The 26,220-nt window shown below is 41.5% G+C and overlaps 1 long non-coding RNA gene across 3 annotated transcripts in view; it reads left to right on the forward strand.

Moving 5' to 3' along the window:
* The window catches only part of LOC148641904 (uncharacterized), a 29,199-nt gene extending 4,268 nt beyond the window's left edge, over positions 1–24,931 (forward strand). The window contains exons 3-6 of one of the 3 annotated variants that reach the window (XR_015929670.1): positions 3,877–3,951; positions 4,953–5,097; positions 6,175–6,404; positions 23,883–24,931. This is a non-coding gene — a long non-coding RNA (uncharacterized LOC148641904). The remainder of the gene's footprint in view (positions 1–3,876; positions 3,952–4,952; positions 5,098–6,174; positions 6,405–23,882) is intronic. The other 2 variants (XR_015929671.1, XR_015929669.1) reach the window with 2 other exon arrangements.
* The last annotated feature ends 1,289 nt before the right edge of the window (positions 24,932–26,220 follow it).

Consider the following 26,220-nt stretch of genomic DNA (forward strand, 5'->3'; position numbering starts at 1 on the left):
CACCTGCACCTCTTCAGTCCTTCCTGTTTCTCTGGAACACTATGTATCTGCTAATGTTATATTTACCACCACCATCACTCTCTGCTAGACTTGTTTCTGTAGTTCCAGTTAAATCTAGTTACAGTATATGTTAATGCCGTATCTTCTATTTCCTGCATATTGCTCTTGACACTCCTTTAGGTAAAAGGTTTTAAGTTTTACATAGGTAAAAAGTTTTTTATGTTTTTTTAAAAAAAGATTTAATTTATTGTATTACTCTTTTATGTTTTGTTATTCTCCTGAATTCTCTGGCGGATTTTCTTTGGATTCTCTCCTTTTGCATTCTAATTTACATGCCTTTTGAATTTCTCTAAAAAAGCTTGTGTATCGTGTCAAGGTCTCATCTATCCTATATGTTTAGATAGATTTTGCTATAGGAAGGCTTCCAGTGGCTGAGATAGCTGAACAATTCTTCATCTCACCATGTTCTCAGCCTTGTGCTGTGTTGATGGATAAATATTTGCATTCCTGTGTGTGGTGCTGGCGTGATCCCAGAGAAACCCATTGCTCTGGTCTGGCGCTTCAGTTTGCTTGCAAGGTCTACTTGTTTGTTTCTAATGGAGAGAGTGCACTCTATGTCACTGATACTGGTCCCAACATAGGCAGCAACAACCGTGTCTTTACCAGCGGAGCTTGTCCTCTCTTTGGAACAATGTTAGCCTGCATTGGTTGTCTACTCATTTCATGTCATTTGCCAAACCGCTTTATACCATAAGATGTCGCGGGAAGCCGGAGCCTACCTGGCAAGCAACAACCACAAGGCAGGGTACACCCTGGACAGGACGCCAGTCCATCGCAGGGCAAGTGCAAGCCAATCATACATGGGGACAATTTGGAGGTCACGGTAAAGGCAGGGGGGCAAATCTGGCCCTGGCACTGGGATAACTCCCTACTCTTCTCGAGAAATGCCCATTGATCTTAAATGACCACTGAGACCTCAGTTTAACATCTCATCCAAAACACAATGCCCACTATAGTATAGTGTCCCTGGTACAAGGACCCACACAGACCATAGGGTGAGCGCCCCCCACTGGTCCCACTAACACCACTTCCAGCAGCAACCATAGCTTCCCAGGAGGTCTCTCATCCAGGTACTGACCTGGCTCAACCCTGCTGAGCTTCAGTGGGTAGCCAGTTGAGAGCTACAGGGTGATACAGCTGGCTGCTGGCTGCAGTGGTTGTGGCTGGTGGAATATACTGTAGTGCAATATAGTATACATAATTTGTGGAAAGATTTCTTGCTTAATTTCAGAAGAAAGCAAAGTAATTGCTGGTGCTTAGAAAGCCTGTGTTTCAGATGTGATGTTCGATTTGATGAGCTGTCCCTGATAAGAGAGATTATAGTGGGGGAAGTACTGTAGAACAGGCAGTTAAATTCAATCTGAGAGCAAAGGTCGACATATCCAACAGGAATCTTTTCCACATTGAATTATACAGTATGGAATTCAATTCAATTTATTTTTATATAGTGCCTTTCACAACAAGGTTGCCCCAAGGCGCTTAACAAAGCAAGTGACCATACATGTTGTGAGCCTTGCATATTGGTTCATGTACAGAACAGAAAAGACCAGAAGACAACGGAGGAAAGGAATCAAAAACTCCTTAGTAAGGAAAGAGGAAACCTCTCCCAGGGGTTCAAGTTCATCTGGCTGACCAACCCCTTTGGGCATACTAACATTATACAATTAAAAAAAGGAAAAAATGAATAATCTGTCCAACAAAGGAATAAGATAAGCATTTTCAAAAGCCCCTAATTAATCCACATTTTGGAAATGTACCTTGACATACTTTTCTAAAATAAGCCATTAAAACCGTGCATATTTTCCCCACAGCTTGTCAACCTCTCAAAGTACCTGCACTATCACTAGGACAAACGCACAACAAGAGCTTCTAAAATGTCTCGTTCTCACATGAGACTGCTATTTTCACATAGCTTCTCAATACAGTTGCTATTGTAGAAACAAAATATTAATTATAATGATTATTTTTCTGCAGCCTCTTATCTCTGTTTTTGGGAAACATGAGAGTATATTTTAAAAATACTTTTAGTTTAGACTTTGACGGCCTATACTGCTTATTTGATTAACAGCCTCTGGGATACCTGATTGTGACTCCAGCTTAGACCCTCTCAAGGCTCAGCTCGACTACAGTGAGCAACCAGAACACAACACTGGGAATAAAGTAACTTTTAAACACTAAAATGAATTTGAGTAGCAGCAGATAAAAAAAAATCATTAACCAGCAACAGAAGCAGCAGCCTCTCCTCCTCCAGAATCTGGTTCTCAGCCTGGGTCCAGGATGACTCCTATGGTGTCTGATTTTAGATCCAATTAATTTCTGAATTACTGTAAGTAATTTTGTGATTTGAGCTGCGTGTTTGATTGGCACTTTGTAATCTTTTTTCTGCACTCAGTCCTTAGTTTCCAGAATACCCAGTTGCAGCTGTATTTTGTCCGGGAAATTTAGCATCAGAACTTTGATCATTATCTCTTTAATATGCATAGAAAGTACTGTAGTTGCTGCCTCCTTTCCTTGTAATAAGTAACTAATTATTAATGAATTGTCACAGCTGGGAATGACCCTGTATCCTAAACTACAATAATTAAGTAGTACATATTGATATAATTTATAAACAATAAAGGGTAACAAATTAAGTTATATAAAAAGATGCATATTTCCACTATTGTGGTTTTCATTCTTTTAAATGATTAATCTAGTATTGGCTACTGACTTTAATTCCTCACCTAAGTGCTATTTTCTGTGTCCCTCTGGATTAATGAAAGACACGTGAAGGCTGTGTGATGAGCACCATCACAATTTGTAGAGAAATATGGCCCGCAGTAGAAAATACCTGAGATTTGAGTAAGAATTACTTCATATGGTCCCAAATTGCAAAAGAATGAGTCTTGTTGGATTTCTTTTCGAGCACCGAAATAATAGCTGAAATATAATAAAAAAACAATTCTGCATTAATCTTAGTGTCCATAGACCATAAAATCTCAATTGAAAAATAACTATATGTAGTAGTGTTTTAGAGGTCAGATTAGTATTTTGTGTAATAGTTTGTGTTGGGTAGCAGAAAAGAAGATGACAAAGGCAGAGCCTGGGCCATTGGTGGATCTTCTGGGATTCAGTTATAGTGGAGGAGAGGTTGAGATGAGGCTCAACAGTAATACCTGTTGTCCAGCCTTACTCTACACACGCTGAGAGACCTGCAGCTAACCCCTAGCCCTCTAAGATCACTGGCACTGGTCTCTCCTCACTTGAATCCTTGTACACCTAACGTACCACCATACGCACTAACAAGACTATTGCGGATCCATCTCACCCTGCACACGACTTATTTCAGCTGCTCCCCTCAGGTAGACGGTTCAGATCACTGACAGCCAAAACTTCATATTTCAAGATACTTCTTCCTGACTGCTGTTAGGCTGCTCAACAAGTAACGTGTCCCCAGCCTTCAGAAACTTAGTATTGTGCTTTATGACCTGTATCGCATTTAACTTGCACTGATTTGTCTACGTTTACATTTTTCTATTTGTCTATGTTTACATCAACTCAGCATGTTTTGCATATTCGATTATAGAGTGAGTTTTTGTGTTCTGTATTGTGTACGGTCTCTCGTCGTCCTGTATTTTAATCATCTGTATTGGATATGGTGCATTCTGGTCCTGTATTTATATTCTGTATGTTACTCTCACAGGTCAAATGTCTGTAGCAAAGCTGTACCAGCAACAATTTCCGTGTGACAATAAAGATTCTATTCTACTCTGTTCTATTCTATGTTGCCGTAATGTCAATTATCTGTAAACGTAGAAGCTGTTATATGTTCCACAGAAGGAGGACAACTGGAAATTACAAGGAAGTGCATTTAGGGATAAGAACAGGAGATCTGTCTTTTCACAAAGGGAGGTGGGTGTCTGGAACAAGCTGTCATGTTGCTAAAGCTGATTCTGTTCAAGGGATGAGACTCTCAGATCAATAAGCTACTTAACAACTATCCAAGCATGATGGGTGTAATAACTTTCTCTTACTTCCAACATTCTCAGGTTCTTAAGTCCTTAAACCTATAAGCCTGTTGAATGTTCCTTAATTTATCAGAAGAGTATAACGTATTTATTTGATGTCTAACACTATACATTCTTATATAACCCCAGATATCCTCAATTGGATCACTTTACCCTCTGTACCAGAATTTCCAGATCAATTATTTTACCATGGACATTGTACTGTGAGATTTATCATGCTTAGATCAGATACTAAATCAAGCATTTAAGATCATCAAGGATCCCATGGCTGTTTAACCCTGATGTCCTAGATAAATTCCATTCTGGTCCTGTACAGTCTGACCTCTTTAAAGTTTCCCTTTAATTCAACTGGTGAAGCAATTCCTGCAATTGTTCTGCTGCATATTAGGGTTATTGGTGCTTAATGACCTGCTCTGTGCAGTGAGTCCCCTTTTACACTGTGTGTTAAGTGCAAGGAGATGTGGAGTGCTGTATGAACACAGTTATTTTTTCATATATTCAGCTGATGTCCCTGGACACCTCCCAGCTGTGCCAGCTAGCCATTGCTGGTACCTTCTTAAGTTATTAGGCTACACACATACAGCATTCTGGCTGTGCTTCATCAGAAGTATCATCTATTGATTCTGGGATATTCACCTCTTGCATCACCCAATTTACTTTTTCCTTATTTGTGGCTAAATATGATGTGGTTGGCATTCATGGACTGCACGCAAAAAGACTACAATAACCAGCTTGGCAACATGTTAAACATTATTTAGGGAGGAAAATCACAACTACGGCCTGACTGCACCAGCTTGTACTGATATAATTTTAAAGCTACATCGTTTCTTTTGCAACAGCCTCTCAACTCTGGACATTTCATATCACAGTTTCCTCTGTTTCTAGGCACACAGAGGTGTCACTAAATCACCTGAAAGATGTTGGATGTAAGGACCTCAATATTGAAATTCCTAATGAGGTTTGGGAAGAGGGTTTGAGCAACATTCACCAGTGGTCTATTAATGTTAGACACCAGATCATACAATACAAGGTAACTTCATCACTCTACAACTAAATTGAACAAGATATAACCTTCAGTTATTGCTTTATGTGACAGGTATAAGTCTTCTGAAGGCACTCTCTCACACCTCTTCTGGTTGTGTCCCCGGTTATATAAAATTGGGTAGAAATGTTTCAGTGGTCCTCAAAACTGTTTGGGAACAATGCACCCCCAGATCCTGAACTCTCTCTCTTCTGTTGTTTAGAGTCAACTCTCAGACTAGCAAAGCAAGAACAAGCAGCACTACTGTTCTGAATGGTTGTGGCCAAAAAAAAAACAACCTATTCTTAAAGAAATGTGTCACTGGACCCTGTTTCAAGAGCTGGTTCAGTGAGATGATCTCCACTAGTAGAATGAAGAAGATATGTTTCTATAGGACAGACACTGTGGGGCGATTCCTTAGGGTTTTGAATGTGTCAAAAAAAATATTTTTTTACAGATCCCTGCCTGTTTTCCACACTCAAACATTCTGTGATTACTTATATGCTAGAACTCGACTCTCTTATTTCAGCGAGAAAACTTTAAAAAGGCTTAAACTTAAATTTGAGCTGTTTTTACTTTCTCTGACTTTGGTTTTTCCTTTTTGTGTCTTTTCTTTGTTTTTTGGTGTTTCTATGTAATTTCTATTTTTTTATGTTTCTTATTTTTCTAAGTCTTAAAATCTTCAAAGTTTCTTCAAAAAAATACTGTGCTTAATATTTATCTAAATAGTCCAGAGGATAAGAAAACTTTCTGTATGTAGAAGGCCTGCTAGTTGTTTTACATATTGTAAAATACTCTAAAAAGTTGTAAAAGTTACTTTGACAGCACATAAAAAAACCTGCAACCACTCTCTAGGACTTACAGTAAATAGATGTGGTCAGAGCATCCTGTTGTAGCAGATCTGAAACTGAAGAGCTTCTCTACAGAACCAAGCAAATACAGTCAGCAGACCTTCTGCTATTAGAATTGCAGAAAAAATGTTAAGAGTCAAAATGACAGAAAAAGTTTCTATAATTAATTCATTTTTCCCCCAATGTCTTCAATCATTAATATTAAATTGATATTGCTGTTGTCCTTGTCCCACAGGAAGTCCAAGCCTCAGTCCTTCCAGCTCCATGTTCAGCCTGTCTTGCTCCTCCTTCCCACGCTGCACTGCTCTCCTTGAGACACCCACTGGGACCAGGCTCCGCATTCTCCCTCTCCGGCTCCCAGAACTCCTTGGGACAGAGCTGGGGGCCGTTCCTGAACAGCGTGGGGTCTGGGAGGGGTGAGTCACGTGAGGCGGAGGGAGGAGAGAAGAGACAGAGGCAATTCAGGTGACAAATGTAATGTAGGACTGGAAAATAGGTCTCTAATAATAAAAAACATAACAAAATAAATAATAATTATAAATATAATTGAGGTGAGCTCCAGATTTTTTAGAACCTTTCAGGGGTTTTATGATACTAACAGATGACTTGTGAGAATAAAACATTTATTTTTAAACAGTTCTACAGGATATGAAACATTCTGAAATATTATTAACAACCTATTTTTTAAGTTATGCTAAAGAGATTACCTGCATCTGTTTTCATGATTCTTTTAAACACTATTAATATATACCTGCATTTGTTTTACTAAAAAAGACTACTACTGTATATGTATTTCGTTTTGTTATTATTTCAAGTATTATTTTCACAGTAATAGTTGACTTTGTTGTCAAGGTCACTGATATGACGTCTTCACTCAATACTAAATGAAGCATTTTGATTGCACGAGGAACCATGACATCATAGAATGAAGTAATAGTAACGGAGAAATACACAAATAAACATCACTAACACCACTCTTGCTACCAGCAAAAGTAATAATAGATAAGTAGACGGATAATTTAAATTTTGTCTAAGTATAACAAACGTATTATAACATCTAATAAAAACAAATAACAACTCACCAGCCTGACTCTCAGCTAACCATGGAGAGTGCAGCTTCTACTAGACGGATACTCTAGTTTCTCACCCTGGACGCTATCCAGAGAGGCAGGAGGATGACGAGGAGACAGCAGGCGAGAGGGCAGATGTTGATTTGCGGGGTCCTTTTCCAGGCTGTGTGATAAGTCCGGTTCTGGTTCTGGTGGGTTCAGTCCAGGCAGTGGGAAGGTGTGGCGGGAGAATCGGAGGTCTCCAGTGATTTGCTGTGCGTAATGTTGCTGTCTGCGCGCACGTACCCCTGCCCCTTTCCTTTTCTAATGTTTGCGTAACACAACGGCATGGAGGGGCAACCAAAAAAGAAAAAATACAAATCCCGTTTCTCCATCGGACTTCACGAAGGTTTACCTCTTGCCTTATACCTGTAAAAAACAATGTTACATGAGCTCGCTGCACTATCTGTAACATCGATTTTTCCATAGCTGTCGGTGGTTACAGTGGTGGCAAAAGACATGTTGAGGTGAGTTTAGTGAGCCGTTAGATAACTGAGCTGCTAGTTATTAGCTTGGTCAGGTCTCATGGAGCATGATCAGTGCAATATTTTTGTTATCAGACTTATAGATGTTAGTTCAGGTGGGGAGCTGCGTCAGCAGGCGTAGGCTGCAAAGGAACAAGTAATAGGTTTATTCCCTGCTGAAAAAAAGAAGAAAGAGAACACAACGTTTCAGCCGTGGAGCCTTCTTCAGTTGTGAGAGAGACAAGACAGTAGGCAAAGGTAAAGTAGCAGGAGAACAAAGGCTGGGAGGGAGGAGGAGGGAGATGCGGGAGCAGGGGACAGAAAGAGAGGCCAGTCAAGAGGTGTGAAGTCAGAATAGGTGTAGAGAGGTGTGAAATGACACCTCCAATGAATGGAGAAAATTTAAAAGAACAGTAGTCTGTCGTTAAGGGAAGGGAGAAGGTGTGATCCTAGCTGCAGAATAATTTTGGTTTCGGTAGTCTTTCTGATTTACTGCATAAGTTCGGAAAACCATCTTTGAGAACACAGACGGAGAGATAAGACTGGTCGTGGCCATCAGAGGTGAAATGAGAAACAATGGGCTTGGAGAGATCTTTAATCTTCACAGCCCTGACGTGTTCTCTGAAACGGTCTCCGAGTCTCCTTCCCGGTTCTCCAATGTAGATGGCTGGGCGAGTTTTTAAGAACCCTGTACAGGTCTCCAAGAGAGTTATAGATGTTAGAGCGAGTTGTTAAGAACCCTGTACAGGTCTCCAAGAGAGTTATAGATGTTAGAGCGAGTTGTTAAGAACCCTGTACAGGTCTCCAAGAGAGTTATAGATGTTAGAGCGAGTTTTTAAGAACCCTGTACAGGTCTCCAAGAGAGTTATAGATGTTAGAGCGAGTTTTTAAGAACCCTGTACAGGTCTCCAAGAGAGTTATAGATGTTAGAGCGAGTTTTTAAGAACCCTGTACAGGTCTCCAAGAGAGTTATAGATGTTAGAGCGAGTTTTTAAGAACCCTGTACAGGTCTCCAAGAGAGTCGCATGACTTATGGGTCAGAGAGGGGCGAGGCAGCAGAGTAGGCAGGAGATCCAGGCCGAATCCGGATAGAGAGAGGGAGAGCAACAAGGCAAACAAATCCGAGAGGGGCAAGACGAAAGTTGTCGAGAGGTCCTTGGCTAGAAGACCCTTCGTAATTGAGGTCTGGGAGAGATCGATTGAATATGAAGGTCTTGAGGATGATGCGAGCTCAGGAGGCAGATAGATTCCTAATACCGAGCAATGATTCGGAGTGAACGGAGGGTGTAAATAGTGAAGGAAGGGGTGTGGAATGGAAATTGGATAATGAGGGTTAATTGACGCCATCTGCACCCATAACAATAGAGCTGCCTTATAGAGCTATAAAGTAGCTACTTGATATAAGTGTGTGAAGGGGTGGATTGAAGGTAGATTGTATCTCTCACTGGATATAATGAAACTGAATTAATTTAATTTAGCTTTCTTGCTAAAGTGATTACATTTTTAATGGCATTATCATTTTTAATGCATACAGTGCCTTGCGAAAGTATTCGGCCCCCTTGAACTTTTCAACCTTTTGCCACATTTCAGGCTTCAAACATAAAGATATAAATTTTTTATTTTATGTGAAGAATCACCAACAAGTGGGACACAATTGTGAAGTGGAACGAAATCTATTGGATTTTTGAAACTTTTTTAACTAATAAAAAAATGAAAAGTGGGGCGTGCAAAATTATTCGGCCCCCTTGCGTTAATACTTTGTAGAGCCACCTTTTGCTGCGATTACAGCTGCAAGTCGCTTGGGGTATGTCTCTATCAGTTTTGCACATCGAGAGACTGAAATTCTTGCCCATTCTTCCTTGCAAAACAGCTCGAGCTCAGTGAGGTTGGATGGAGAGCGTTTGTGAACAGCAGTTTTCAGCTCTTTCCACAGATTCTCGATTGGATTCAGGTCTGGACTTTGACTTGGCCATTCAAACACCTGGATACGTTTATTTGTGAACCATTCCTTTGTAGATTTTGCTGTATGTTTGGGATCATTGTCTTGTTGGAAGATAAATCTCCGTCCCAGTTTCAGGTCTTTTGCAGACTCCAACAGGTTTTCATCCAGAATGGTCCTGTATTTGGCTGCATCCATCTTCCCCTCAATTTTAACCATCTTCCCTGTCCCTGCTGAAGAAAAGCAGGCCCAAACCATGATGCTGCCACCACCATGTTTGACAGTGGGGATGGTGTGTTGAGGGTGATGAGCTGTGTTGCTTTTACGCCAAACATATCGTTTTGCATTGTGGCCAAAAAGTTCGATTTTGGTTTCATCTGACCAGAGCACCTTCTTCCACATGTTTGGGGTGTCTCCCAGGTGACTTGTGGCAAACTTTAGACGATACTTTTTATGGATATCTTTGAGAAATGGCTTTCTTCTTGCCACTCTTCCATAAAGGCCAGATTTGTGCAGTGTAAGACTGATTGTTGTCCTATGGACAGACTCTCCCACCTCAGCTGTAGTTCTCTGCAGTTCATCCAGAGTGATCATGGGCCTCTTGGCTGCATCTCTGATCAGTCTTCTCCTTGTCTGAGCTGAAAGTTTAGAGGGACGGCCAGGTCTTGGTAGATTTGCAGTGGTCTGATACTCCTTCCATTTCAAGATGATCGCTTGCACAGTGCTCCTTGGGATGTTTGAAGCTTGGGAAATCTTTTTGTATCCAAATCCGGCTTTAAACTTCTCCACAACAGTATTACGGACCTGCCTGGTGTGTTCCTTGGTCTTCATGATGCTCTCTGCGCTTTCAACAGAACCTTGAGACTATCACAGAGCAGGTGCATTTATACAGAGACTTGATTACACACAGGTGGATTCTATTTATCACCATCAGTCATTTAGGACAACATTGGATCATTCAGAGATCCTCGCTGAACTTCTGGAGTGAGTTTGCTGCACTGAAAGTAAAGGGGCCGAATAATTTTGCACGCCCCACTTTTCATTTTTTTATTAGTTAAAAAAGTTTCAAAAATCCAATAGATTTCGTTCCACTTCACAATTGTGTCCCACTTGTTGGTGATTCTTCACATAAAATAAAAAATTTATATCTTTATGTTTGAAGCCTGAAATGTGGCAAAAGGTTGAAAAGTTCAAGGGGGCCGAATACTTTCGCAAGGCACTGTAACTGCATTATGAATACAGATTGCAGTACATGCTTGTTTTGTGAAAGGCGTGATTTTATTTCTTCAGGGACTGCAGCGCGTTAGGGAGGAAAGCACAGGGAGAGCTCTAAGGAGCTCAAATCAAAGTGTTTCTTACCAAAACAGCACCAGTAAAGTCTGAGAGAAAAGGTGACCAGAGCAGAGGTGCAGTTCACATATTTTATTGTAGGGCACTACTTGCCCTTCCAGATAAGCCAGGACACAGGAAAACTATTCAGAAAAATGTTTCCAGATTCAGAAACAGCCAAACACCATGCCTGCTCATCAACTGAAACTGCAGCAATCATGAATATGGCAATGGGGCGTGAATGCTTAGAGAATCTTTTCAAGTATATTCAAACTGAAAAAAGGCCATAAAGAATCATGGTTGATGAAAGTAATGACATCATGTGTGAAAAGGAGTGTGCCATACTAGCCTGGTACTATGATGAAGAGCGTGAAAGAGTCACAGTTAGGTTTATAGACATGCCAGTGTGCAATAATGCCTAAGCAAAAAATATATTCAACTGCATCTCCTCAGCACTGCAAAACACAGGTCTGGAATGGTCTAACTGCATTGGCGTTCGCAGTGACAACTGCAATGTGATGATGGGTAAAAACTCTGTGTGATCTAGAGTGAAAGCACAGGCTCCATACATTTACAGTGTTGGCTGACTAAGCCACCTTGTCAATATTTGTGCCAAGACTGCAGCTAAAGAGCTTTCATTAGCACCTGAAAATCTTCTCATTGACATATACAATTTCTTTGAGAAGAGTTCAAAACAAACAGAAGACCTGAAAGAGTTTCAAGAGTTCTGCAATGTTGCCGAGGAGAGAGTCCAGAAACATTGTCCTACACGCTGGCTTTCACTGAGCAAAGGTCTGGACCACCTCATTCACCAGTGGCCAGCATTCCTTTCATATTTTGAGTCAATGAGTGAGAATCAGCAGTCATGTCACAAGACTTAAAGACCCCCTGTTAAAGGTCGACTCTTGCTTCTTGCACAATGTCACACAATGTTTTGACAAATTTAACTTAGTTTTTCAAACCAAGGTGCCTAGCGTATACAATTTGGATGGAAGATACCAGAGAACAGTTACATCTGGAAGTGTAACTGTGGATTAATTCTGTGGATGATTTCTGGGGGGAGATGTCCAGAGTAAAGTCAGTGTCAACAGGGCAGGCAAGATTCAAAGAGCTCTGCAAATTGATGAAGCTGCTTTTGGTGCTACATGATTCCAACAGTGATGTGGAAAGGCCATTCAGCACTGTGCATCACATAAAGACAGAATTCAGAGGTCAGCTCGCACGCAAAACTCTTGTTAATCTGATGTCTTGCAGAAATTCATTGATACAGACTGCTATGACCTTGAGCCATCTGAGAATCTGCTCAAATCTGCTGAACAAGCCAATGAGATGACATTTAGGTGTGAGTTTGAGGTCCTGTCTTTTACATTACACAGTACGTTTAGGTACCAACAGAGTCTGCTTTTCACCATACAGATTTGTCAAACACGCTCTGCTTAAAAGAGTTTAAAAAAACCTTAGAAGAAGATGTGTTGATACTCATCAGGATGGAAAGGGTTATAAATGCATTTCTGGAGACTGAGGCCTCCATCAGTCCCCAGTCAGGCAGATGGTGTTAAGGTGGAAGAAATTCAGCACCAATGGTACTCTCCCTAGGAGTGGTCGTCCATCAAAAATTACTGCAAGAGTGAGGGGTACATCCTCAAAGAGGTGACCGAGAACCCTGGAATAGTAGATAAGGATCTGCAGGCGTCTCTGGCACTGGCTGATGTCAGTGTTCATGAGTCCACAGTAAGACAAACACTGAACAAGAGTGGTGTGTGTGGTGTGGTGCTTCCAGGGGAATAGGTTTAAGTAATAGGTACGAAAGTACTCACACCACACACTCTTCTTTTATTTTCGGGAAGTTTTCTCCTTTTCTTTCACTCATCCATCTTCCCAGCCAGTCCGCAATCTGTTTTCTCTATCCTTATTCAGTCCACGTTCCAAAAGTCCGTAAAATCCCACAGATCCGCGCCGAGTCCAAATCACAAACCGTATACCGTTATCCTTTATTTATTCCGGAAATCCATTGTCCTTAAATCTATATCCACACCAACCAAACTCCACTATCTCCTCCAAAATGCATTCACCTACTGGCTTCCATGCCGGTTCACTGTTTCCAGGGCATATATATTTTATTTCCTGATGAGACCTACCTGCGTCTCGTTGTCTTTCAGACTGAGCCCTTTCCATCTGCGGGTCAGCTGGTTTCTCTTAGAGGCCATCTTGGTCAGGTCTAAGTCAAGTATAGTGAGCAGATCGTTCCTAAAATACCTGTCCTGGATGACCCTTCCTCTGGTCCTCGTACAGTGGGTAGGACACCACAGAGTAATCCACTGATGTCCAAAAGCAGTCCTGTAAACAGGAAGAGACCAGAATACCCCCAAACCGACTAATCAGCAGCTACAGGAAACATTTGGCTGAGCTCACTTTTGCTGGAGGAGGTTCTACCAGTTGCTAAATTTAAAGGTCAAATACTTTTTCCAGCACAGACAATGAACAGTGTATAATATAGACTTGACAAGGTACAATTGGGTGTTGTTTAATGAGATACGTTAATTTAGGCAATTTCTTGTTCTTTATTTGTTGATTTTAATGTATTTGTGTTAAGTTCTGGAGATGTAATTTAACAAATCCATTTCATTTTCTGACTGCATTTTTTCTTGCACTACTTGTACAAAAATAAGTATGTTAAATATACTTGTATTTGTATTTCTGTTTTTCCAAGAACATTAAAAAAATCACAAACAAGAGGAGACCATTCAGGCTTTCTTCAATGGTTGTGTTTAGTAACTCTGAGCTGAAGATCACTTCCAAACATCTACTGAAAGAGCCCCTGGTTTCAGCATCTACACCAAGCCCAGCTAATTGTACAGTACCACACTTCCACAGCCCTGTGTGTATAGAAGCGCCTTTCTCAGATTTAAACCCATTTCCACATTTCTGCTTCAAACCTGTGGGTTTTGTTTCATTGTTATGTAACAGTGAGATGTTCTCTGACACCGAAGATGTTCATTCCAGTGACTTTTTTGACACCTTCAAGGATTTTGAATTTGTGGGTTAGGTTTCTTTGTAGTCTTGTAGTGTTTTCTATTAAAGAATGAAAAGGTCCAGCATGTGGTCACTATTCTCAGTCAGTCAATCAAAGTTTATCTATCAAATGCACAACAATACAGCGTGCAGCAGTAGTTGCTGGCAATGAAATGTCTTTTCTACGAGCTCACTGGGGGGGTAAAAAAAATTAAGTTACAAAATAAGGTTACATAATAGTGCAATAGAAATTGAATAAGATAAACTCGGACAAAACTCAATAAAAATAGAGCTGCTTTGTGTTTAGGGTGTATGCAATACATTATGTCCAAATAGTGCAGTGTGCCAAATACAATGAAAACTGTGTGTCCATGTAGCTGTTACGGGTGATTTGCTAAAGGAGCTGCAGGCTGGCTCTTTAGCAGTCTTATTGCCTGGAGGTAGAAGCTGTTCCATAGTCTGCTGGACTTTGACCGAATGCTTCTGTACCGTTTACCGGACGGTAGGAGGGAAAATAGTTTGTGACTGGGATGACTGGGGTCCTTGAGAATGGACCTGGCCCTCCTAAGACCTCTAGCTGAGTAGATATCCTGTATGTTTGGTAGCTCACAGCCGCTAATGTCCGACGCGCGGAACAAACACGTTGGACAATGTTTACACTCCCTTCCGGGATGATTACAAAGCCCTCCCACGACCTCCTTTTGGCAAATCTGATCACGCCTCCATTCTGCTACTTTAAACATTCAACGTTGGTCGGATGAAACTGATTTTATATTAAGTCACTGTTTTGCTACCACCGACTGGCAGATTTTCCACAAAGCTGCTGGAAATGATATCAATCTGTATGAGGACTATGTTACTGGCTACATCAATAAATGCATTGAAGACGTGGTTCCCAGGATTGCTGTTCACACATACCTAGACTGAACCTGGTCCAGCACTATCTTTTATGTAACATGGCTACCAAAGTTATATACAGTATTCTAAAGTATTCTTTGCCATGTGCATGTAATATTCTGGACTTGTCTACTTTAAATATGTTTCAACTATAGGAGACTACGAAGTGTCTCTAAGAATCTAGATCAAGTAAGATCTGGCAGTGTAAACATTTCCAGTTTCAAAGCTGTGATGTTGGGGGTCCAGATTCAGTGATAAAAGCAATCGTAAAGTTTGCCTTGGCTTACAGTACCTTACTAAGTTCTGGGTAATGGATTGAGTGTCAATCAACAGTCCAGAAGGACACCGTATAAGATCAAGACAGAACAGAGGTGAGGAGAGGAGGATAGAACATAAAGTGTGTGCCAGGTGAGAGCTCTTTCTTCACGATCAAGCATGAAGACCAGAGTTGTCAAACCTTGTAAAGAGAGCCTGCTATTGTGTGTTTTGGGGAAGTTAGATCTCCTGAGTGACGAATCCCTCAGTTAAAAACAGTTTCTCCTGATTATTGGGTGCATTTTCAAACAGGGAAATGGGTTCCTATTTATTTTGTAGCATCAGTGTTTGCAGACTCAGAGAGATTTAATGGCAGGTAGTATTCTACTTAGTTTGGAAGGCATCTTATCTCTTTTTTGATCTTTGTAGCCATTATACTGTATATGAGTTTGAGTACTTGGTAACAGTCTGGGGTTTTCTGGGTGTTAAGACGTTAGGCCTCTAAATTGCCTTGTCTGAAAATGTGGACATAGGAAAAGTTATTGTGTTGTATGTTTATGTTGTTTGTAGAATGGGTATTGTCATTGTTATTCAATAGTTATGTACCTGAATTACTGCTCTCTTCACCAACACTGTGCCAGAGAACAAAGAATTCACATCATTAAAGTTTCTGATTTTCTCCTTTTTTCTCAGACACCCACATATTTAACAACTCTTTCATATTTGTTTTGCGTTGATGTTGCTATATCAACTGGCAAAATATTTGTTTCTGCTGGACTTGAGGTTGACCGTTTGCCTGCCTGTGGTTTATTTGGCTCAGATAGTTTAAGAAATAGACTCAAGTAAAGCACTTGGAAGCATCACAGTTGTTGTATTTGTTTTGGCTGTTTTCTTGTGGCTTGGTTTTGTTCTCCACTGTTGTAGTTTCTGTTTTGTGAAGGGAGGAACTGGCCTGATGCCAGTCTGTGTGTGGTTTGTTGGGGAGGGGCAGTTCAAGCGTGTAGCAAAAGAGCTACACTAAAAGTGTCACAGGCATAACTCCAAGGGAAACCTTGTTGCTGCTGAACAAGTAACCTAGTGGTGAACCACTAGGCAGAGTCTTCCTTTGGGATCCACAGTTTCCAAATTGCTGATGGTGGCATTGAGCAGCCCAAGGGTCATAACATACTGGCAAGCTGGCTTTCCCCATTAATCTAGTAGAGATAGGAACACTCCTGTGTGCTCAGACATGGACGCACACGTCGGCACTACACCTTTCTCCCTGCTTTGCTTTTTAGGAAAATTGAACCATCAAATAAAATATCAGGGAGAAGTGTCATTGTCTGTGTGTTCCTCAAAATATTAAATTAGATTAAAAATGCTTTACAAATTGTGACAATCGTCAGGTTAGGCTCCAGTTTTTTACAACCATGCCTTTACTGCTTCTGAAGTGTTCACAGAATGGGTGGAAAAGAGACTGACTACCTTTAAAGATTCGTATATAGATGAACAATTTGCATTGTTTAACCACTTAAAAGACACATTCAGCCTCTCACAACACACTTTTTTCATTATTTGCAAGTCAAATCCTTTGTTAAGGAAAATGTGCCTCAATTTGAAATTTCCCCAGCTCCCATCTTGTAAAATTGGATCACCAAAAAAGGATAAACAAGTGTTATTCTGAGGAACACCCTGAGAATATTAAATGAGATTAAACCTGTTTATAATTTACACAAAAACCTGTTTAAACTCCTATGTGTTACAACCATACCTCTACTCCTCACAAAAAAATAAAGTGTAGAATGGATAGTAAAAAGGAACAATTACTTTTACAAAATGATATATAAATGAACACTTTGTATCATTTTATTCAGCTAAAAGACAAATTTGGTCTCTCACAATCACACTTTTTTCATTATTTACAGGTCAGACACTTTGTTAAGAAAAATGTGCCTGAATTTGAGAATCACCCCCGATGAGATCTGTTTCCATGATCTTGTGCAAGGACCCAACAGATCTAGACATTTAATATCACAGTCTCCTTTTTCCCTAGGAAATGTGTGTTCATCACCTGAAAGATGCTGGGAGAGAAGACCTTAATACTAAAATTCCTAATGAGGTTTGGGGGGAGGGTTTGAGCAACATTCACCAGTGCTCTATTAATGTTAGACACCGGATCATACAGTACAAGGTCATACACCTCTTCTGGTTGTGTCCCAAATTTTGGATTGAAAACCATCAGTGGTCCTCAAAACTGTTTGGAAAGAATACACCCCCAGATCCTGAACTCTAGAGTCAGCCCTTGACTTAGAACTAGGAGACTGCCTAGAGCCCCAAGACCACCAGGGGGCCCCCTCACTGCACAACACAACATATTCCTAATCGTCACATTCCAATGTGATCCAACAATTCCCTCCAGTGGCTCTTTCTGTTGCTGCTGTGCTAAACTAGGCTGTAAAAGTTTGTTCGTTATAATTTACTAGTTGTGGATGTAAGTGTGGTAGTTTATTTCACTGTCGATGTAGTAAATGACTCAGATCTTTGAGAAAAGATGAGCATATCAGTAAGGTTTCAGCTGCTGCGTTTCACCGAACACTCGCGTGTGTGCCAATTGTGATCTGGGGGTGCCCTTTCCAAGCTCTTGCCCAGAGCCTCCAAAAACCTAGGGCCACCCTGACTCTCTCTCTCTTCGGCTGTTCAGAGTCAACTCCCAGACTAACGAATCTGCACTGATGTTCTGAATGGTTGTGGCCAAAAACATTATTCTTAAAGAACGGAAATGTGTCATTGAACCCTGTTTCAAGAGCTGGTTCAGTGAGATGATCTGCTCTATTACAATAGAGAGGATATGTATTTATAGGACAGGCACTGTGGAGCGATTCCATAGGACATTTAATGTATTGAAAAATACTTTTGTACAGATTTGTGATTATGTTACACACCCAAACAGTCTGTGGTTACTTTATGCTAGATCTCAATTCTTCTTATTTCAGCAAGAGAGCTGTAAAAAGGCAAGTTTCAGTGTTTTTTTTTCCTTGTGTGGTTGCTTCTTCTGTTTTGTTTTCAATGTTTCTTGTTAGTCTTGTTAAACTCTTCAAACATTTACAAATAAAATACTTCAAAATGTAAACTAATAGAAAGATACAAAAAAAGATTTCAGTATGCAGAAGACCTGTGAGAATTTTTTTTAGGATTTGTAAAAAACTTTTAAATATCTGCAAAATTTACTTTGCAAGCACAGAAAACGTAGGAGATTGCAAACCACTCTCTAGGAGTGAAATAGAGCAAATAGTGGTGGTCAGAGCATCCTGTTGTAGCAGATCTGCAACTGAAGAGCCTCTACAGAACCAAGCAAATACAGTCAGCAGACCTTCTGCTTATAGAAATAATTTTTTCTGTAAAGAGTCAAAATTACAGTATAAGTTCTTTATTAATTTTAAAACTGAAGATGGTGAAAAAATAAATTAAGCATTAAAGACTACAAAGACTTAACATTTTGGCAACAAATACTTACCTATAAATTAACAAAAATTTCACTGAGAGTTAAATGTTAAATATGCACTGTTCTGTAATGAAAAATTAATAGTTAATGTTCTATATAAAAACTGAATTTAAATGTCTAAATACGAAGTTTATGAATCCTTGAATCAGATCAGTCTGTCAGACAGATGGCGAATCAGCCCATCTCCCACTCTTCCACACCCCACCAGTAGGGGTCGCCGTTGTCCTTGTCCCACAGGAAGTCCAAGCCTCAGTCCTTCCAGCTCCGTGTTCAGGGAGTCCAGCTGTCTCGCTCCTCCTTCCCACGCTGCACTGCTCTCCTCGAGAGCTCCTTGGAGCCCCAGAGTCCGGAGAGAAGAGACAGAGCTGGGAGGCGTTCCTGAACACCGTGGGGTCTGGGAGGGGTGAGTCAGGGTGAGGCAGAGGGAGGAGAGAAAGGGTCCAGCAGAGCGAGCTGGACAGATCGGGGTAGGAAGGCTGAGGAAGGGGGAGGCAGCCTCAGTGAGACAACCGCAGCCATCAGGGGGCAGAGAGAACAAGGCAGTGAGGGTCCAGGGGGATGAGGCAGCAGGACCGAGGCAGAGCGAGGCAGCACTGGGGAGAAAGAGCCGGACAGGAGGGGTGAGGCAGGGCCAGACTCCTGCAGAGAGAAACTGCGAGGCAGCGGGGGAGGGGAGCGGTCAGGGCGAGAGGGGGGGAGAGCGTGGGGGGTGTGGACAGTCCCCTGGAGTCGCTTAAAGGCAAATTGGAGGGAGAGGTTGAGAGAGAGAGGAGAGCTCAGGGCAGCAGGGCAGTAGGGAGGGAGGAGAGAGAGCAGAGCCTGAGGGGGAGGTGGACAAGAGACACTGGACTAAACAGGGGAGACCCAGCAGGGGTAGGACTTGTAGAATGGGGGGACGGCCATTCTGTGGGTGAGAGAGGATGGGGCCAAGTGGGCCAAGGGGCAAGAGGGCGCTGGGTTGAGGACAGGGGTGACCCTCCCTCTAAAGTGGACATAGAGCAAGAGAGTTAAACAGAAAGTCAGTCCTAGAGCACAGGAGACTCATGCAGCTGCAGATTACAATGTCCACCAGCAGGGGGCAAGCTAGAATCAGGATTAGTATAGTCAATTTTTTTAGATGCAAACCTGAATACACGGGACTTTCACATCAATGCTTTTCTGTCTACAAAAGATGGATTAAAAAAACATTTTTGAGAGTCCCAGTTATTACCTGTGGGTGTCGGTTATCCCTCCCAAACCACTGTGACCCACTAACTAGACTTGGGCACCTTGATGATGGACACCACAGTTAAAACTGGGACTGAACTCTTCTGAATGTGTTTGATAGCTGCCAGCAGCATTGTCAGAGACTGATCACCTGTGACCTTAACTCTCTGTGACAGTACGGTGTGTTTTTCTTCTTGTCACGGACGTCCAAAGGGACTAACCGTGGGGAGCAGGAGAGCGGAAAAAGACCCATATGCGTAGCGGCGAGACGGGAAAAAGGCCCGGGCTCATTAGTGCAAAGAGTTCAGGAATGCCGTATAGAAACCTATGCCCTCAGGGAGCGGACGTGGGGCGCCCTGGTGCTAGGCGGGTCTCAGGACATCCGAACGTCAATGCTGAGCAGGGACAGAGTGCAAGACCCGGAAATATATAGCCCAAGGGAAAGAGAGGGACAGGAAGGACAGCAGACCGGAAACTAGAGACAGGACAGAGAAGGAGCGCCCTCTGGCTGCAGAGGGCGTGACACTTCTGTGTCCAGACTCTTAATACCCAGTGGCAATTCAGGTGACATTAATATAAGTTGTATCTAATAATAATTATATATATAATTGTGGTGACCTCCAGATGTTTCTAGAACTTTTCAAGGGTTCTATGATTCTAAAATATGGCTTGAGAGGATAAACCATTTATTTTCAACAGATTTACATGCTGAAAAGTATGGAATAAACCTGTACTTGTTTGCAGCCTTTGCATGCTGACGCAGCCACCTACTTGAACATTTTGCAATTTTATTTACAATATATGCAATTACTCTTACAGTCATGCTAAATACATTGTCTGCACCTGCTTTCATTATTTAAACACAACTCTTGATATACATCGGTGTGTTTATTTAAAATTCTACTGCTACATGTTTATATTATTTTCACTGTATTATTATTATTATTATTATTATTATTATTATTATTATTATTCCCAGTGAACATATCGTCCTTCAAAAATGTTAAACCTGCATACTGTATGTGAAGTGATCTTACAACTCGAAATGTCAGCCTGTCTAAAATATTGGAATCTATATTTGTGGGAAGGGGCATAAGTATACTTTTTTCTCCCAAATAATAAGTGTAAGCTGAGAACCTCCAAAATAACCGGATCAAACAATCCCAAACAACTGGCACTGTGGAGCGATTCCACGGGATCTGGGCTGTTCTTAAATGTGTTGGTGGGAGTTTTGCGCAGATTTCTGATTATTTTACACACCTAAACATTCTGTTGTGGATGTCAACAATTTTCCTACTTGTGTCTTTCTGTTTCTTTGCATTTTGTGTTGCTTTTTCATATTTGTTTTTGTTACATTATGTCACATTATGTCTTCTTGTATTACTCGTTTTGTTCCCATTGTACCAGAGGTCTAAGCAAAAAAGCTTGCGAATATCTCGCATCTCATTCAATTAACAGAAGTTGGAATGTGATTCTGTAAAACATCCATCCATCTCCTAACTGCGCTACACCGCAGTCCCAGCGCTGCTGGCACAAAATGGGACAGACTCGGGACAGGACACCAGTTCGTTACAGGGAACACACACACACCAGGGCCAATTTTCACTTTTTTACTGTTTACAAGTCCGTTAACCTACCAGTATGTCTTTGGGAGGGTTCACAAAACACATCTTTCCAAATTCTTGTTTTTCTTACTCCCAGCGCTCAGTCTTTGTGCTCCAAAAAAAACAGCAACGACCCGGTTACATTTTCCCGATATGTAAAAGCTGCAGTAAAAGCTCCTAACATTACCTCAATACACACGAAAACGCCATTAGTAATTCATCTCTAAGGGTGCGGAACTCGGTCCAGACATCGTCCAAAACAGCCTCCACAATGTAGCAGCCATTTCATCAAAATGTTCGAGTCTCCCTCGCAGGCAAATCAAACGGGTGACGGGAATCGTTCCGGCACGTACAGTATTTCTCATTTGCCGGTGTGATTTAGTAGCAGCAATGAGCTCCGAACACTTTCGGCTTAGCAGCAGTGGGATTTCATGTCGCCTGCCAGGGAATTAATTCGACGATTTGTATGACGTAACAGAGCGTTTCTTTTCTCTCTGCTGTTTACCCTGATGGCAAGAATTGAGCAGTGGTACATTCACGTCAGTACATTAGTAGTCCCTTAGAACCCATGGAAGAATTTACAGCTTGTATTAGAATACGAGGAAAGGGTATTTTGAGTTATGAATGTAATAATTTTGTAAGATCCCTATTGCAATATTGAAAATATCCTCTATGTTACAGTATTTTGGAATTCCTCATTTGGAAAACGGACTGACTGGGGAAAAAAATGGATAATGTCTAATAAATATTGTATAACTAATAAGGTTCAGGAGGTTTCATATAAAACAATTAATCGAAATTGCCCACTAAAGACCCTTGTTGTGCAAAACTGTATTTTTTTTTGTTAAAGTAGCTCTGAAACCATTCAACATGTATTTTGGTTATGCCCTATTGTAAAAGCCTTCTGGGTTGTTTTGCAAACTTATATGAAAATAGTGGCTAATGTTGATATTATTTTTAAGAAATAGATGTTATGTTCAATTTCAGTCCCATTGGAAATAATACGAAAGGCGGGAGCGGCGCAGTTTCACAGTTCCAGACTCCTGGGTCGAGTTGGCATGTTGTTCGACTCGGTTTTAGAAGGATCTGTCAGGTTTTTTTTCCCCGCGTCCTAAATTAATTGAAATCTCAGAATTGCTCCCTGTGTGTGTGAGCCCTGAGGTGGCTTGGCGCCCAGTAGTCTCGCCTCACTCCCCATGCCAGCCGGATTAGCCTTCGCTTTCTGGTATGAAATCGGTAAGCGAAAGTTAAAAAGCAAACCACCGTTTCGACTTAAGTAGGAGACGTGACTTCTTCACTCGCTTTGGTTGTGATGCTTGGGGATTTTCTGCCCGAGAAAAAGGTGACTTGTTCCATAACTGAGATTCAGCTACTAGTTCGGTTATGGGATTTGACGTTTGCTGGTTTTGCTTTTTACGAAGTGAAAAATGTTGATGGAGAGATTGTGATAGATGGAGCTCTTCGAAATGTGGGTTTAAAAATTCCACTCAGAAAGCAACAGTAGCCCGTTTAAAAAAAAAAAGAAAACAAAGGAATGCGAACTTGGAAGAGCAAAATTATACATCGTTTCGCCAAACCTCAAATATTTGGTAACTTAAAATTGCCAGCGATCGCTTTTCTGAAGGGACTGGTATTACGTAGGAGGATGAATACTATTACTAATGTCAGTGCAATTCATGGTTATGTAGCAGGTATCGAAAAATACAGGTACTACTGTATTGATTCAATATTTATTTGTTCGCTAATTGCAGTGACGTTTCCTGGCGCACGTTTATTTTGTCATATTGGATTTTGCGATTTGGATCTTTTCTAAAGAAATTTGCTGTGATATTATACTGTGGTAAATCCGATGCCTTTTTTTAGCCAAATAATTGCAAGGATGCTTATGTAATTGTGAATTGCAATTGATTATTTTGATGTCTGTCCATTTATAATTGTATAGGCTATCTTTGTTAAATAATATGAAACTCTACACTACGCCTGCTAGTGCCTGAAATATGTAAAATGATTAATTGCTCACTTGATTTAGTAAACTGCTGTTTGTTTGCGTTCACGCGAATTCTTCAGTTATTTGGGGGCAGTAGAGGTTATTTTACTGCTTATCGGGCCGCCCAGCTTTTCTCTTTCAAGCTCTTCAGCCACTTCAACAGCAACACTTAAACAGCAACGCTGTTAGAATTACAAATGAATCGAAGAGCGACTTCACAGGATATTTTAAGTATTTCATATTTATATTTAGTAGATCTCAGGCACCTTTTATGAATATAATTTTCTACTGTAATTGTATTTGAAACAATTTTATGCCAAGTTTATTCGCTTTCCAGAAGGAATTAAACGAAGGCTTGACACTAAGAACGATTAGTTTAAGCGGCTGTAATTTTAGATTTTTTTTTGAAAGAAATACGGGTTTAGTTTGAAACAAGTTCTTTATAGCCTCAATCCTAGTTTTTGAAGCGCGTACTTCAGTACAGAAGTGCTGTATTCCTCAACGCTCAGTGTTCCTCCATGCGGGGGTTAATCTCCGTCCCAGAACCCTGGATTGTTGTTTAGCCTATTTATACTTTGTTGACAGAATATAATGAATGCAAAAAAAATAAATAAAAAAAGCGCAGCAATGTTTTTTTTTTCTCCCTCTCTCACTGTTTAGAAATACAACCAAAGAAGTGGTACTGCCTCTCAACTTGAAGTTGGATTCCAGTCTCTAGCGCCTGTTCGTATTTTCTGCTGATGGTCTGCTCGATAGTTCGATTGGCTGTTCTAAAGAAACTATTCATTTCTTCATCCCCCTGTAATGGACGGGTTTGACATCAAAGGGACTGTTCTGTTCTCTCAGTCCCATGCTGCATCCCCAGTTTTCATGTAACAAAAATGTAACCATCATCCATTATCACAATGCGTTTGTCTCCAACACTGCTCCTGGACAGTCTAGGATGTTATATAGGTCAGCATCTAATCCATCCATTTTCGAACTGCTTTTTCCTGTAGAAGAGCCGGAGCCCATCCCAGCAAGGAACAGGCGCAGGGCAGGATACACCCTGGAGGGGATGCCAGTTCATCACAGAGCACATGCAGACACGCACACACTCACACCCGCTAACCAACCAGTATGTCAAGCAGAAGAAACCCACACAGATGCGGGGAGAACATGCAAACTCCACCCAGACAACGCCTGAGGTCTGGAATTGAATCCAGGGCCCCAGCACTGAGAGACAGCAATGGTGACCACTGCAACACCATGCCACTCTAGGTCAACACTGACTCACTGAAAGCGTGAAGCATAGTCCAGGACCCCATGCAGACGGTATAATCCGGAGGTAAGTGGAGTAGGACAATGAGGAGGAGACGACAAGGATCAGGGCAGGTTGACGAACAGGGGGGCGTGACGACAGTGAACTGGTGTTCACGGGGTGTGGCCAAGGCAGACAAGTCCAAGGGAAATCCAGGGCGAAGTCCAAGGTCCAAATCCGGGTGATCCATCCGAGACGAAACGAGGCAAAGTTAAAAACCGGCACGGGATCCGGTACAGGGACGGGGAATAAAAACAGGATGACGAGGCCAGGCCCTCCGAGTCCCGGACTCAGATGGTCAGGACGCCGTGATGAAGCCTATGCCATCGGATCTCTCCTGGACCCGCTGGTAGACGGGCTTCCAGGCGTCCATCTTCCAATGCTGAGCCCACAATAGTGAGAGCTCCAGGCTTAATAATAATAATGTTTCTTTATTAGCCCTATACAATTTCTTGCATTAGGAATTCATCTTTTCCCATACCCCATCTTTTCTCCATGGAGACAAAGACACACAGACAGGGAGAAGCTTGGGGTCAGAGCACAGGGTCTGCCATTGTACAGCGCCCCTGGAGCAGTTAGGGTTAAGGGCCTTGCTCAGGGGCCCAACGGAGTAGGATTCCTCTGCCGGCCACGGGATTTGAACCGGCAACCTTCCAGTCACAGGCGCAGATCCTTAGCCACAGAGCCACCGTGGCTAATAAGGAGGGGTAGGATTGGGGGCAGGTGCATGAAATCAGCAAAATAAGAGAGAGCTGGATTGCTTTAAGAGGAGGGATTATGATCGTGACAGTCACCAGTTTCTAAAGATGACGAACAATTTCATTGTGATCAGTTAACCAGGTGACCAGGTGACTTGTTAAACTAAGCAATTTACAGATCACTTGGGACCAAAATCTAAGTGTCCTTTAACCCTCATGAACCAGGAGTCTTTCAGTTGTACAGATCACTTTCCAAATTCATTGATAACACAGATGTTACCAAGCTGGTAATCTAACTGGTTTGGAGCTCATCTGGACCAGGCTTGGAGACACCTGTCTTAATAGATGATATTTAATTTCTCAGTCTGTTACTTAAAAAATACATGTCAGCATTATGGAGGCAAAACTGGCATCATGACCTCCTTTCATTTTTAACATTTTTCTTCTGTCTTTGTTTTTCTTTGTGGTTTCAATATCTGTGACAACAATATTTCTTGCTACAGAAAACCTTGCACTCTGCTTTGAGTGGAAGTTCGCAACATGTAAAAAATAAACATTTCAAGATTCAATAAACATTTTATTAGTACTACACTTACAAGCAAAAAAAAGTGTTTTTTCCCAAATACAGATAGAAACAGGGAGGCAGCACTCATGTGCTGGAGAAGAACAGGGTGTTAATGCTGCAAACAGAGGAGCCTCAGTGACTCCTGTGCATTGCAGGCTTGCAAAAGGGGCAAGAAATTCAAAACGTGTCAGAAAAAGACAACCAGAATCTTCTGTTAAAGATATTTAATCACACGTTCAGAACTCACCGCTCTCAATCAACTCCTTCACATTCCAGTGCACATTCCAATGAACTAATCACACCTTCTTCCACCTGCCTACTTAAACCAACCTGACACTCCACTCCTTGCTCAGTATTGGGTTGTACCCAGCTAGGGCTACATTGTTCCCTGTTTTGCAAGAGTTCTAGGTTTTTGGCTCTGACCCCTGGCTTTGT

This window comes from Lepisosteus platostomus, chromosome 23 (assembly GCF_059453375.1).
Source record: "Lepisosteus platostomus isolate fLepPlt1 chromosome 23, fLepPlt1.hap1, whole genome shotgun sequence".
Taxonomy (NCBI): Eukaryota; Metazoa; Chordata; class Actinopteri; order Semionotiformes; family Lepisosteidae; genus Lepisosteus; species Lepisosteus platostomus.